Genomic DNA, 15,868 nt, shown 5'->3' with positions numbered 1-15,868 from the left:
TAGCTTTTTCGTCTCTTTCTATGCCTATTTATTTTTAACACATACAACTTGAGTTCACTTAGCCAACAGCAGTATATGTCACGTTATGATTTGACTGTCAGATCGACCGAGGGTACTTGAAGGCAGCACTGTCCGCCGTTGCGATAGAACGGGCTACACTTTTCCTGCTTTACGTCTTGTTGTGGCGGTTTACGGTGCGCTCAAAATGGGAATCGAAGCTTGGTACATGGACAACTCTGACGAAGACCAGAGGAAGCCGCACAAACTTCAGCCGAATCTGCCCGTTTTGTGGGAGACTTTAAAAAACATCGGAGTTCTTCACTGTTTACGGCAGACGAACTGCTTTACGGTAGACCAAAAACGTTACTGTTGTTGTGTGTGTTGTTACCGCGCTGGGAGGAAGTACAATAAACCCACACAAGAAAACAGCCTACAATAAACCAAGAACTCGCCTTCGATCATTCTACAGAAGGTAACTGTTACGTCACAGCCACATGCTGATCATTCCAGCTGGTGTCTGCAAATGACTCTAGAGCCGCATGCGGCTCTTTAGCGCCGCCCTAGTGGCTCTCTGGAGCTTTTACAAAAATGTATGAAAAATGGGAAAAGATGAGAGGGAAAAATATATTTTTTGTTTTAATATGGTTTCTGTAGGAGGACAAACACGACACAAACCTCCCTAATTGTTATAAAGCACACTGTTTTTATTAAACATGCTTCACTGATTCGAGTATTTGCTGAGCGCCGTTTTGTCCTACTAATTTTGGCGGTCCTTGAACTCACCGTAGTTTGTTTACATGTATAACTTTCTCCGACTTTCTATGACGTGTTTTATGCCACTTTTTCTGTCTCTTTTTGTCCACTAAACTTTTAAGGTTGTGCATGAAAGGTGAGTTTTGTTAATGTTATTGACTTGTGTGGAGTGCTAATCAGACATATACTGCATGACTGCAAGATAATCGATGCTAACATGCTATTTAGTAGGGGTTTGGGAAAAAATCGATTCGAATTCGAATCGCAATTCTCACGTTGTGCGATTCAGAATCGATTCTCCTTTTTTTAAAAAAATCGATTTTTTTTTTTGTGGATTTTTTTTATTATTTTTTTATTTTTTTAATTAATCAATCCAACAAAACAATACACAGCAATACCATAACAATGCAATCCAATTCAAAAACCAAACTCGATCCAGCAACACTCAGAACTGCAATAAACAGAGCAATTGAGAGGAGACACAAACACGACACAGAACAAACCAAAAGTAGTGAAACAAAAATGAATATTATCAACAACAGTATCAATATTAGTTACAATTTCAACATAGCAGTGATTAAAAATCCCTCATTGAAATTATCATTAGACATTTATAAAAAAAAAAAAAGAACAATAGTGTCACAGTGGCTTACACTTGCATTGCATCTCATAAGCTTGACAACACATTGTGTCCAATATTTTCACAAAGATAAAATAAGTCATATTTTTGGTTCATTTAATAGTTAAAACAAATTTACATTATTGCAATCAGTTGATAAAACATTGTCCTTTACAATTATAAAAGCTTTTTACAAAAATTTGCTACTCTGCTTGCATGTCAGCAGACTGGTGTAGATCCTGCTGAAATCCTATGTATTGAATGAATAGAGAATCATTTTGAATCTTGGCAAAAATCTTAGCCACACGATTATCAAATGTAATAGGAAACTTAATGCATAATGACCAAACTGGCTTCATGGACGGTCGACAATCTTTAGACAATACAAGGAAATTGTTTAATGTTATTTACTATGCTAGAAGTCTCCCTTATCCCACGTCAGTATGTACTGTTGATGTGGAGAAGGCATTCGACCGCATAAACTGCTCATTTATGTTTTGCACATTACGTAAATTTGGATTTGGAGATAATTTTAGACAATGGATTAAGATGCTTTATGCAAGGCCCATGGCATCAGTCAAAACCAATAATCATATTTCAGAACCTTTTTAGTTAAAAAGAGGAGTAAAACAGGAATGTCCTGCATCTGGATTATTATTTAATTTGGTTATTGAACCCTTAGCTGCAAAAATAAGAAGGGAAAACAATATTCATGGTATAAAAATTGGCTCTCAGTATAATAAGCTATCGATGTATTGTGACGACATAATTCTCTACCTGTCACATGTTAACTCCTCTCTTCGCTATATCAATAATGTCATCACTGAATATGGCTGTTTATCAGGGTATAAAGTCAATTGGGACAAATGTGAAATATTACCACTTAATAAACACTGCAAGAAATCACAAGTTCAGAACTCCAAAATTAAATGGAAAGAGGCAGAAATCATATACTGTATCTAGGATTACACATTACACCATTGGCATTGTTAGCCCTATTTTAGGGGGGCTCAAGCCCCCCTAAAATATTCTTAAGCCCCCCTAAATAATTTGGTGTTACAAAAAAAAAAAAAAATAAATAAATATATATATATATATATATATATTTTTTTTTTTACAAATACATGCCGACATATTCATTATAAAGTGGCCCGAATATGAGTTTAAATAAATAATCATATAACCTGTCATTATTCACTCAGTTTCCCCTCACTTCATAGCGTAAGGTAGAGAGCCCCTTTAGTGCGTCGGTATCCAATCGATTCCACTTGTTCATATAGAAAATGCCCACATCACTCAAAATCCAGTCCGCATTTTCTCTGCGACCTTGCTTGCGGTCCTTGGACTTGTTCATATTGAAAATGCCCACATCACTCAAAATCCAGTCCGCATTTTCTCTGCGACCTTGTTTGCGGTCCTTGGACTTGTTCATATAGAAAATGCCACATCACTCAAAATCCAGTTCGCATTTTCTCTGCGACTTTGCTTGCGGTCCTTGGACTTGTTCATATAGAAAATGCCCACATAACTCAAAATCCAGTTCGCATTTTCTCTGCGACCTTGCTTGCGGTGCTGCAGGTGTACGAAGCACAGTAGCACACAGCACTGCAGAACAAGAACGTGAACGGATGCAAAATAGGCATAAGAAACTTTTTCAAGAAAGTAAGTCTTCAGCACTGCTTGTAGTAAAATGTATTAGCTCCACTTTACACCAGGTCTGTGTTTGACAAAAAGTTACATTCCCGCTCTAAAACAATGCTGCTACTTAGTTAGCTAGTTAGCCTAAAATGCATCATGAAGGTCCTGGTTATTTATAAAGTTAAATGTGCACTCTTTTTTACCATTTGCTATCTTTGGGGTTACTTCCTTCTGGAGCATCAGCTGTGTTTCTCACTTTACACATGGAGGAGAACTGGAGCTGAGCGCATTCACGTATGACTATCATCAGTAGATAATAATAATAATCACTCCACAACCCCTATTGACCTGTAGGAGTCAGGGCAGAGGAGCACAGAAAGTGAGAGGGGAGAGGCCTCTACTGGAAAGGTGAGTAGGAGAATAATGATACATATAAATAAATATTAAAACATTTTTTGTTTTTAAATGGCTTATCGATAAGCCATTTGTTTTATTTATTTCTGGGTGGATCATATTGATTGATATATCCTCCTAATTGTCAATCATTCTGGTGATGTTACGTAAGGACATATATATATATATATATATATATATATATATATATATAATTTATTTATATAATAAATTGTATTTGTAATCTACTTTACATTTGATTCCAAATCTCAAAGTGCTACAGCAACCATTGGCGGTGCTAGGCCTATTTTGGCATTGTAATAAATAAATAAATAAAAATGGCTTATCGATAAGCCATTTGTTTTACAAACCCCGTTTTCATATGAGTTCGGAAATTGTGTTAGATTTAAATATAAATGGAATACAATGATTTGCGAATCTTCAACCCATATTCAGTTGAATATGCTACAAAGACAACATATTTGATGTTCAAACTGATAAACATTTTTATTTTTGCAAATAATCATTAACTTTAGAATTTGATGCCAGCAACACGTGACAAAGAAGTTGGGAAAGGTGGCAATAAATACTGATAAAGTTGAGGAATGCTCATCAAACACTTATTTGGAACATCCCACAGGTGAACAGGCAAATTAGGAACAGGTGGGTGCCATGATTGGGTATAAAAGTAGATTCCATGAAATGCTCAGTCATTCACAAACAAGGATGGGGCGAGGGTCACCACTTTGTCAACAAATGCGTGAGCAAATTGTTGAACAGTTTAAGAAAAACCTTTCTCAACCAGCTATTGCAAGGAATTTAGGGATTTCACCATCTACGGTCCGTAATATCAAAGGGTTCAGAGAATCTGGAGAAATCACTGCAGCTAAGCCTGTGACCTTCGATCCCTCAGGCTGTACTGCATCAACAAGCGACATCAGTGTGTAAAGGATATCAACACATGGGCTCAGGAACACTTCAGAAACCCACTGTCAGTAACTACAGTTGGTCGCTACATCTGTAAGTGCAAGTTAAAACTCTCTTATGCAAGGTGAAAACCGTTTATCAACAACACCCAGAAACGCCGTCGGCTTCGCTGGGCCTGAGCTCATCTAAGATGGACTGATACAAAGTGGAAAAGTGTTCTGTGGTCTGACGAGTCCACATTTCAAATTGTTTTTGGAAACTGTGGACGTCGTGACCAAAGAGGAAAATAACCATCCGGATTGTTATAGGCGCAAACTTGAAAAGCCAGCATCTGTGATGGTATGGGGGTGTATTAGTGCCCAAGACATGGGTAACTTACACATCTGTGAAGGCGCCATTAATGCTAAAAGGTACATACAGGTTTTGGAGCAACATATGTTGCCATCCAAGCAACGTTACCATGGACGCCCCTACTTATTTCAGCAAAACAATGCCACGCATTATGAAGCCTAAAATATCACAACGGAGACCCCCGGACTGTTGAACAACTTAAGCTGTACATCAAGCAAGAATGGGAAATAATTCCACCTGAGAAGCTTAAAAAATGTGTCTCCTCAGTTCCCAAACGTTTACTGAGTGTTGTTAAAAGGAAAGGCCATGTAACACAGTGGTGAACATGACCTTTCCCAACTACTTTGGCACGTGTTGCAGCCGTGAAATTCTAATTAAATTTTTATTTGCAAAAAAATAATAAAGTTTATGAGTTTGAACATCAAATATCTTGTCTTTGTAGTGCATTCAATTGAATATGAGTTGAAAATGATTTGCAAATCATTGTATTCCGTTTATATTTACATCTAACACAATTTCCCAACTCATATGGAAACAGGGTTTGTAGATGTACTGTCAGGGTAAACCACTTTTGGGAAACCAATTCAAGCAAAGAACATCATTTTACCAGTAGAAGGTGTGATACTGTTTCCCCCCTCCAGTCCTCATCTTACTTGTCAGGCCAGTTTGAGGCACTGAGTGTTAAAGCTGTCGCCTTCTCGACAGGCCACGGCCTCCAAAAGTGCCTGCTTTTTCTGGGTGCTGCGTGAGGATTCCAGCTCGTACATAGTGGTCAGGTTGAAGAGCACGCTCTCATGCAGGTAGAGTGCTGGGTCCTGTTGAACCAGGCCTTCCAGCTTGCCCAGAGACTCCTTGAGCCGGCCCAGGTAGAGCAGGCACACCGCTGCATTGTTGTTAGCCTCGTTAGGAATGAAGTTGTGCATTAAATTCTTGTTTATTTGTCCCGGGAAAAAAAAGACAATCATGACACTTCAGTAAAGATTCAGTACATATATTAACTATTACTTGTATTTTACGAACATCACGTCCGGCTCACATCCTGCCCATTAAATATGGGTGGTGGTCAAGCTAGCTCTGTTCTCAATGAGTACTAGGCAGTGACGTGCAGTGAACTAAACACCAGGTGAGGCATAGATACTTGAGTTTTTTCTTCTTCTTTTTTTTAAACTTAAATTCATATGTGCAGCTCTAGTCATTGTTGATTTAGGTTGCACATTAGAGTAACAGGAAAAAGAAGGGAGTTATTCGCTTTCATAAAAATGTTATCATAATGATATTATGATATGATAAATGGGTCCAAAAAGTATTTGATACAGTTGTTATTAAATAACTTTTGGTCCCATTTGCTTTTAACAAAATAAATCAAGTATTGTGAGTGTATCTTACCTTTCTGTATTTGTATCTGAAGCAGCAATAGCTACCCTCCGTGAAAACGTACTTTGTATGATCACATTCATTTTGTCTTAAAGTCCAGTTTAGAGAAGTATTTCATTGGATACAGTATATAATCCTCCATATTGCCAGACACATTCATTTAATTCAATTTCATTCCAAGCAATAAAACAATATTTTGAAAATGCCATGTCTGTTATAAATACAGTTTAAAAGAAAAAAAAAAAAGGCTGACTTCCGCTGGAGAGACATGTGTCTGCTAGCTTGAGCGCCCCCACTTCTCCCAGTGTGGCGAGTCAGAGTACTGCAGAGGCATTGAACTGCAAGTTGACAATATATCGCCCCCTACCTTGAGGCAGAGGTACTTGCTGCCTCATCATGGCCTGCCTTTTCCCCTGGCAACATGCACGTGCCCCCTCGCGCGCGCACGCTCAATAGACTTTGTGTGTAGCCGTGGAGGCACCACCTGTGTCTGCCTCACTTCTCCTCTGCTGCGTTATTTTCATCAGGAAACACGGAATTTCCGCGATTTTGACCATGAAAAATATCAAAACATACAAGAACCACACCAAAGTCACATAGAAAGCATAGACCAAAATATAAATATTCAATCTTATTTTATTACTTAGTTTTTGAACAGCCTTTACCCCCCTCCTGGTGGCAAGGTGAGACACTGCCTCACTTGCCTCCCCTTACAGGACGTCACTGCATTTAAGTAATTATAGACGGCAAACCCAATTGATGCTGTTGCAACCTATTTTTATGGACTTGCCTCTTTGTGATGTTAAGTTCCTATTATAAGCTGTTATACAGTAGATGCCATGAGCTCTTATTTTGAAGGCGCTAAGAGCGAAAGTGGTGACACGTTGTGGTGGAGCGGAGTTTTGAAAACAAAACGAAGTAAAGCGGTCCTCGTGTTTATTCCACATAAATCAGAAGACAGCAGCAAGAAGAAAGAAGTCTTCGTGCTTTCTGACAAGACGAAGCTCCGCCGTTGCTAGCTGCGGCTAACTTAGATGAAGCTAGCTGACTCTCTGAACTTTACGGTGTTGTACCAAAATCTGTTACCCATCGGAATTTGTAACTCCAGGGGGCGATGTTCCCATGGCGTTTGTTTGATGGTTAAACGGCAAGCCCAAAGAGGAGGAGAAGAAGAACGCTTGCGTAAATGGCGTAAACTATCCTTAATGCTGAAACGTCAGTTGTCAGAATTTCAGCATTAATAAATTACACATATTCTGGAAATCAATGACTTACTTTCATTATAGTATGAGTCCATTGTATCAGCTGTTGATTCTCTCTCACACACATACATTTTCCAATATAGATAAGGCTATACATGCACATGCGGTTGTTCTGTTTGTTATGGCTGTATGTTCCCTATTCTTAAGCCAGGCACCTCAATTACAATTTCCTGCCCTTTTTTACACACCCCCTCCCTTCATCTCCATACACTTTTTCTCATTTGGACCCCCAGAATCAGGACGCACTAGGGTTACATTTTCCGATAAGCCCGTCGGCGTTTTGCCCAGCCAACTAGGCGTAAGCTTATGGCATTTCACACTATTAACAGGAGGTGGCGCCATACCAAGGTACTTGAAACATTTGGCTTTATCCAGTTTGAAGCCCACCTTCCAATTTATTAGCGGATTTTGACTCCAATCTAAATCATGGAATCAAGCACCTATAGAGAATTGGTGGAATATCTTACCGAAGGGAAAGTACCACCAAATTCCAAAAAATACGAGCGCTTCAACCTGAAAAGAAAAACGGCAAACTACATTGTGGAAGGCAAGTTATGGTACCTAGCATCGCACTTGATGACTACCCCAGCAAATGCCAAATTGCCTCAAGAGGTTCAACGACTTAGTATTTTTATAACAAAATGTGATGGTGTTAATGTATTTAAAGAAAAACAAAGCATTCCCTTTCTAAATTTACAGTTTTACATTATACTACAGCATAATTCAATCCAATCCAATCCAATCCACTTTATTTATATAGCACATTTAAACAACAAAATGTTTTCAAAGTGCTGCACAACAATATTAAAAACAACATTCAAATACAATCCTGAGCTCCACCAATGACTGAATAAAAAACAAAAAATAAAAATAAATACATATAAAACCAATATAAAAACAATATAAAATAAATATGATTAAAAACGATTTTAAGGGTGAAACCAATTAAAACAGTAAATAGAAATCAAAATTTTAAAACACAGAGGGCAACTGTGTTCAGTGTTTGTAGATTGTCATACTTCAGATGGACTCTCACCTAGCACGAGAATGCGGCGCAACTTTACTCAGGTGCATAAATGGTGTCTGAAATTGTACACCTTTTAAACTAAATCCATGGAAAATTGAAGAAAAAGTGAAAGTAATGTTAATTTCCTTTTTTTGTTCCAAAAAACCCTTTCTGTATATTTTGGGTTGATGGCAGTTCTCTGCCTCATCAGATATTGACCCTTTGAGGCCGTGCCCATATCCTCTGAGTTGATTGTGTGATGGATAAGATATTTTTTGTCGCGGATTTACTCATGTGTATTGTTTTTTTGATGAATAAATAAACGGTCTCAGAGCCATGTTTTCATTTTATTAATTTAATAGTCTAAGAGTAAATCTTAATATACATAGATCCTTCATGAATGAATATACACTGCCCCCACGCCATTTGTGAGTTTTGCATTTAATTTGTATTGAATCAGGCCGCTCACTTTGTTAGGTGCGAGCACAGCAAGTAAAGCATTGACATTTGTACAATAAACAAATACCATTGCTGCAATCTCTAGATTTCAAATCAGAGATATTTGTATTTCACTGTATTACTTTTCATTGTAAGAAATAAGCTTTCAATTAAAGCTTTGATTTGTCATAGATGGCAAGCTATATAACCTCCGCCACAAAGGATCGGCCAAAGAGCTGAAAGTTAAAGTGGTGTGTGGGGCAGCTGAAGCAGATGCCATATTTAGAGAGTTCCACTCAAGTGACATTGGCGCACATTGTGGCCAGATCAAAACAAGGGATGCAATTTCCAAGAGATGTTACTGGCCCTCCATGACGTGTGACATTGAAAAATGGGTAAGATTTGTTTTTTCCTCATTTTTGCCTTTACAACATGTCTTGCCTGTCTTACCGAACAGGCATGTCAGAAATAAATGGAATACAGTCCATCATTTTATTTATGAAGGGCACTTATGACTGTCCACTTTGAAGGACAGTCTGCTGGCTCGTCATAAAAACATTTAAAAAAATTCTGAATGTCAAACAATTCAGATATTTTGTCCTTCATTGCTGAAATAAACAATTTGATTCCCAAGTATATATCAAAGAGTCTTTACCATTTTGGCATATATACCCCATTCACCTTTGTCAAACAATTAAATAACATACTCTGCACATACCCATACTGACATAACTTTTAAGCCGTTAAATATTTTGTATTGGTCAATGTTTTTTATACTCAGGTGTCTGAATGCACGTCCTGTCAACAGAAGGGCAGGGTTGACCTAAAGGCAGGCACAGAGTACAAGCCAATCAAGGTGAACTTCACCTTTTGCATTTTAATTACACAGCATGTATCCTTGGCGAGAGGTGGGATGGCTAGCACTGCAATCTCCCATGAAAAGGTGGCCCTATTCAAACTCTGGCAGGGATAAGGCCTCGCTGTTTATAGGTCAATCATTTGAGACTACCAAAGTCAAACTAGTTGTGAAGAATATGCAAATGTTGCCTAAATTTTCATGTCCCCGAACCATTGCCTCACAGCAGCTATAATTCTCCCTGTGTTTGTGTGAGTTTTTGTGTGTTTACTCCACTCTAACATTGTTCTCCACTCTTCTCTTCAAGACCAAATGCCCCTTTGAGCTGGTCGGAATGGACCTCATAGGCAGGCTGGTGAAGACCAAGACAGGCAACCAAAACATTTGTGTGATGGTAGATTACTGCACCAGATGGGCACAGGCATATGCCCTAAAATCTAAAACAGCAGAAGAAGTGACAGGGTGCATCCTCAAATTTTTCCATCAGTTTGAGGTTCCGCAAAGAATCCTGACTGACCAGGGCAAATAATTTGTCAACAATGTATGCATATACCTTTTTGTTTGATGTAAGATACACAAACTTATGATTTAGTTTAGAATTATTGTGTTGTACTTCTCACTGATACGATTGATGACTATAATATTGTTGATAGAATACTGCTTGACTTAAATTGTGAGGTTTAAAAGGACTAAACATGTGAAAGTACTTGAAGCCTTAAACTACAAACTACTTTTACAGATCAACACAGAGGTTTGCCGGCTTTTGGGGGTTAAAAGAAGCCTTTGTGCTCCATACCACCCCCAGACAAATGGGTTGGTGGAGAGACTCAACTCTAGCATTCAGAGGTAAATAAAAACATGCCATTATAGCTTTGTTAATGATTAGAATTATAGTTGTTAGATGTTTTTTCCATTAAGTCTTAGTTTCACCCAAAACATTCCAAACTTTTAGAGCATCTATGTTGTTTCTATGAAATGATTGTTTAGAGCCCTGTGGAAGCTCGTGAAAGACAAGGCGAACGATTGGGATGATTATTTGGACGCAGTTATGTTCGGCCTACGCACCAAAAAACAAATCACCACACAATTTTCGCCATACTTCCTCATGTTCGGAAGGGAGGCGCGATACCCTTCTGAGGTTGCAGAGAACTTCCAGGTTAACTCTCATTCATCTACATTTCAATTCCATCTATACAGTATTCCTCCCTTGTGTAAGACTTTAATCCCAATTTGCCAGTACTACAGTGTATGTCTAGCATCCGTTTCTTCTCTGCCACAGGTTGATAAGTCTTTTGAGGAGCTATACACAGAGGAAGAGGTGATGTTTGATCTACAACGGCAGGAGAAAATATTAGCCATTGTACAAAAACATCAAGAAAAGGCTCATCAAAGAACCCAGGCAGCAAAAAACAGGCCTAAAACTCAATTTCTGCAGGTGGGGGACATGGTGTGGCGGCGAAATGTCCGAAGTCAGCAAAGAAAAGGGGGAAAGCTTGACCCTGACTTCCTTGGTCCATTTTGCATAACAAAAATTCAGGGGAAAAGTATTGACCTTGTCAGCACAGATGGAAAGCCTGTGTATAAGGTCAATGCTGATCATTTAAGAAAATATGTGGAGGAAGGCCCTAGAATACCGGCCAAATTGAGGACATGCTCCACAGATTCCCCTGCTGAAGCCACTCCAAATACAGCCTCACCTGCCACCACAGCAGTTGAAGATTCTTCTGCACCTGCCACAGCCATCGCCCCAAACACCAGTGAGACCACCTCAGCCACCTCTGGGTCTACCAAAAGAGGAATGACACCTGCCCGAGGATCCCATGGAATCCATGCCATCTCACATAATCCAGAGCAATGTAAATGACCAAAAACCCATTTCAGAAACATTACTTGATTTAAATGTGAACACCAACATTCCATCCCCTCTTACATATCTACCACCTCTGTTTTTACCTCGCATTTCTAAAAAATAAAATCTTCCTGGCAGATATCAAAGAAGCTTGGGGAGGACAGGATTGTCACATTCTTCTGTCCAAAATTGGACGATACAAATTGTGGTATTGGGACATCAATCGCACAGGGCCCAACAAGGAACTTGAAAGCGAGGTAAGCTGAAACACAAATTTCCTTTATTTACATCTGGCTAAGACAAATAAAAAACCCACAATAATAAAGTTAGGTGGATTCACTTCACTTTCTTGCCCTTAGGTCATCAATGCATACCTACATAAACTAGTCGAGTGCTACAACAGCCGAGGAGGGAAACAAGCTGCATACATTGATTCATTTGCCATTACAATGATGTGGCAAGGAAAAAAAACACGAGTGAAAGTAGGATTCCTTTGTTAATATGAGAACATGGCACAAATAACAATGTGCTTTGCATTTTTAAATGTAAACCAAATTTGCATACTCGATTTTTTTTTTTCAGCTGGATCCCAATTCATTTTTTGTTGTTTTGGGAGCTGTCCATGAACCTGGCCACTGTTTTTTTTTACAGTAAGTGAAGATTTATATCTCCTAATCCTGGGTGTTTCTGTTATCGGCTTATCTGACAGTGAGGAAATAGAAGTGAAGCTCTATGATTTTTCTGAATATTCACAGGCCATTTATCCAGCAGAGCAGCGGAGTCTTGTGCTTGACTCATTAGGCAACGCTCGCTCTAAAGTACCCAAGTGTTTGGAGTCCACCGGGTAACAGCTGTTTCTTTCATAAGTCAAAAGCTCCCAGGCTTCCAACATACTGTGGAGGTAAAGGGTGGATGATGGTAGCCGTAGGAGGATGAGATAGGGGGAGCTGCTCTACAGGCACAACGTAAGGGATTAAGGATGTGTCACGCCTGTAGAGCAGCTGCCCCTATCTCATCCTCCTACAGCTACCATCAACCATCCCTTACTTTCACACACATCCACAATACCTGAATTTAATTTGATGTGTATATTATATGAAGGTCTTTCATGCGACAGAGGAATGTTGCACTACCAAAGTGGTCTGCAAACACAGTGCCTCACAGTCTACAAAAAGACAGTACCTCCTGTGGGATATTTGTATCGAAAGTAAGTTCATTTCACATTTGCTTGAATGATTACTTAATACATCATCTATATCTGACAAACAATTGCAATGGATTTTACGTGCATTTCCATAAAGCTTTATTAAATATCAATAAGGGACAAGATAGAATATATATTGAGGGGCATACATTTTTTCAGACTAATTGAGCTTGTATTAATTCACCATCACTTTGTCTATCACTCAATCCTAGTATGCTGAAAAGGTGTTGGCAGAGGAGGCACCCATTTTCGATAATTCTGACCAGGCGGTGGAGGCATATCGGATGGATGTTGCAAATACGCTCCTCAAGGAAACTGGTGTGTACTTTTAAAACAAATTTCCAATGAAACTACTGGGATTAGCAATGTGTCCCTCGATGTTACAAATGGAAGAATCTGCGTGCTGTGTTTTCACATCCTTTCGTACGTCACAAAGAAAATCAGGTTTTCTTTGTGAAAATCTCTTGCAGATGATCTCAGTGAGCTCTGCCACTGCTGCGGAGAGGAGGAGATTGGTGGGAGCCCCAAAAGTGATACCACTGACTGGGTAAGATATCTTGATAAGAAAACAAACAATATTTTCCCTTGCCACATTTGTTTAACATCAGCCACTGAAAGAAGCCAATTGATATTGATATACTGATATTGATTTATATCAATAAATATAATTTATTTAATTAATTTACATATTGATTTACATTGAACTGATACACTTGACCAAATGCAGTGCGAGCGGTGCGGGCGATGGTACCACAGCTTGTGTGTGGGAAACCCCAAGGAGGAGGGATATAGTTGTGATGCATGCCAGGAACATATCATGTTCATTTCTGTATTAGAAAATAAGTTATGATTGTATGTTGCATTTGAATTCCAAAATTTATTGTAAAAAAATGGTTTCTGTTTAGCTCTGTTTCTGCTTAGTTTAGTTTGATGGTTAGGGTCAGTGTTGGGTTAGTTACTGCAAAGCAGTAACTAGTTACAGTTACTAGTTACTTCATTTCAAAAGTAACTCAGTTACTTACACCAAAAAGTAATGCGTTACTGTGAAAAGTAACTATTTAGTTACTTCTTGTTTTCTTTTTAAAGCTCCCATTAATGCCCTTTTAGCCTTCATTTCAGTACTGTTATTGCACTGGAGAATAATACAATCTGTTGATCAACTTGACATGCATTTGCATCACTGAACTCTGCTAAGCAATGTGGTCTACATACAACACACAAAGACAAAGATATGTTACAAAGGCCAATTTGTTTCTGGCCAGAACAAATTGACAAAACTATTTTAAATAGCTGCAACATAACGTACATAAGTAACAAATAGCATAGATGTAAACCAAGAAAGGCACACACTACATACACAAAGCCTAACCAGGCATTTTCTTTACTGAGCAAAACTCTTTATTGTCGGCCATAAACACATCACCAAAACATTAGTAAAAAAAATGATATCTAGCAAAAGTGGTCATTTTCTGCAGTACAAACCAGACCAAAAGCTACTTTGTTTTATCAACAGCAGCCACTCGCTCTTTCTCACGTGTGCCAACACTTGCACATATGGCACTTAGCCAGTGATGCGTTTACAGCCACACAAAAAGTCGGACAACTCCAACACCACACATAAAGTGTAATTCCAGGTCGTTACACTATGATTTACCAATCAAATGTGTGCTTATTCTAGTGTCATTTATTAGGAATCTTAATTTATAAATATTAATAATTAAATGCGGTTAGTATATTAAATAAATACTAATAAAAATATATTTTTTATAAACAGGAAGTTGCAGGAATGTACACATGATCCCCTGCTTACATCTCATTGTGCAACATGTGAATGTTTTAATGGGAACTAAATGAAAGGGGTACAAACTATTTCCAAAGCAGGACCTCCACCCAGACAAACAATACAAGTACACAGTTCATGAAAAACAATATTTGTTGTTATTGTCATTGTAAGTGGGCCTAAACACTTATATTAGAAATGGAAATGACTGCTGTCATTTGATTATAATAATAAGAGAATGTTGTCTGTCTATCTGTGTTGGCCCTGTGATGAGGGGGGGACTTGTCCAGGGTGTACCCTGCCTTCCGCCCGAATGCAGCTGAGATAGGCTCCAGCACCCCCCGCGACCCCGAAAGAGACAAGCGGTAGAAAATGGATGGATGGATGGAGATTGAACTTGTTATTTAGTCATGTTTGGGACAGGTGTGCTGCTGGTGTAGCCACAGTGTGCACGTCTAAAGTTGCTCACATGGGCTCCACTCAATGCTCAGGGACTTTTTGCGTTTGCTCACACACATGAACAATTAGAGGGAACATTGATTGACAGAGTGTGTACCTTCAGCGGTGAATGATGAGCAGAGGCAGACTTAATCCTTAAGTGGTGGTGGAGGTAAAGTGTCATTGGAGTCTCTATCTCTCTTTACTAGCTTCGTCGAAGCATGTTGCTTATGTAGCTTGTTTCAGCAGATTTGAATTGCTGTTTTGGGCAGTAGATGGGATCTTTGATCCAAAGCACAATTTACATTTAACTAAAATGTTCTTTTCTCTGTGCTCGACAAAAGAAAAGTAGTGAAAATATCTCCATGTTAGCAAACTCGACTTCTGGCTCCGCCGTGATCAGACACGCCCCCCTCCCCTCCCCTCCCTCCCTCTCCTCACTCACACACACCCACACAGAGCGCATGTCTCTCTTCTCCGGCTTGTGACACAAGAAGAATCAGAACGATGACACAGCAGCGCTCCGATAAAACACACTTTATACTACATAAAAAGTAACGTAAAATAACGCAGTAACGCATCATGTAGTAACGGTAACTGAGTTACTGAATATAAAAAATAACGCGTTAGATTACTAGGTACCGCCGAAACTAACGGCGTTACAGTAACGCGTTACTTTGTAACGCGTTAGTCCCAACACTGGTTACGGTATATGTATTTTAATAAAAATCTGTATTATAAATGCTGAAAGATGCAGTGAAGTCTCGAAATCTGACGGCCAAGTCACTGCTTATCGGAAAATTTACCTTCGTGCGTCCTGATTCTGGGGGTCCAAATGAGAAAAGGTGAATGGAGATGAAGGGAGGGGGGTGTAAAAAGGGCAGGGAATGGTATGTGAGGTGCCTGGCTTAAGAATAGGGAACATACAGTAAGGTCTCGAAATCTGATGGCCAAGTCACTGCTTATCGGAAAATGTAACC

The sequence above is a fragment of the Nerophis lumbriciformis genome, linkage group LG08 (assembly GCF_033978685.3).
Source record: "Nerophis lumbriciformis linkage group LG08, RoL_Nlum_v2.1, whole genome shotgun sequence".
NCBI classification, from domain to species: Eukaryota; Metazoa; Chordata; class Actinopteri; order Syngnathiformes; family Syngnathidae; genus Nerophis; species Nerophis lumbriciformis.
Note: the sequence above shows the minus strand (reverse complement) of the source record.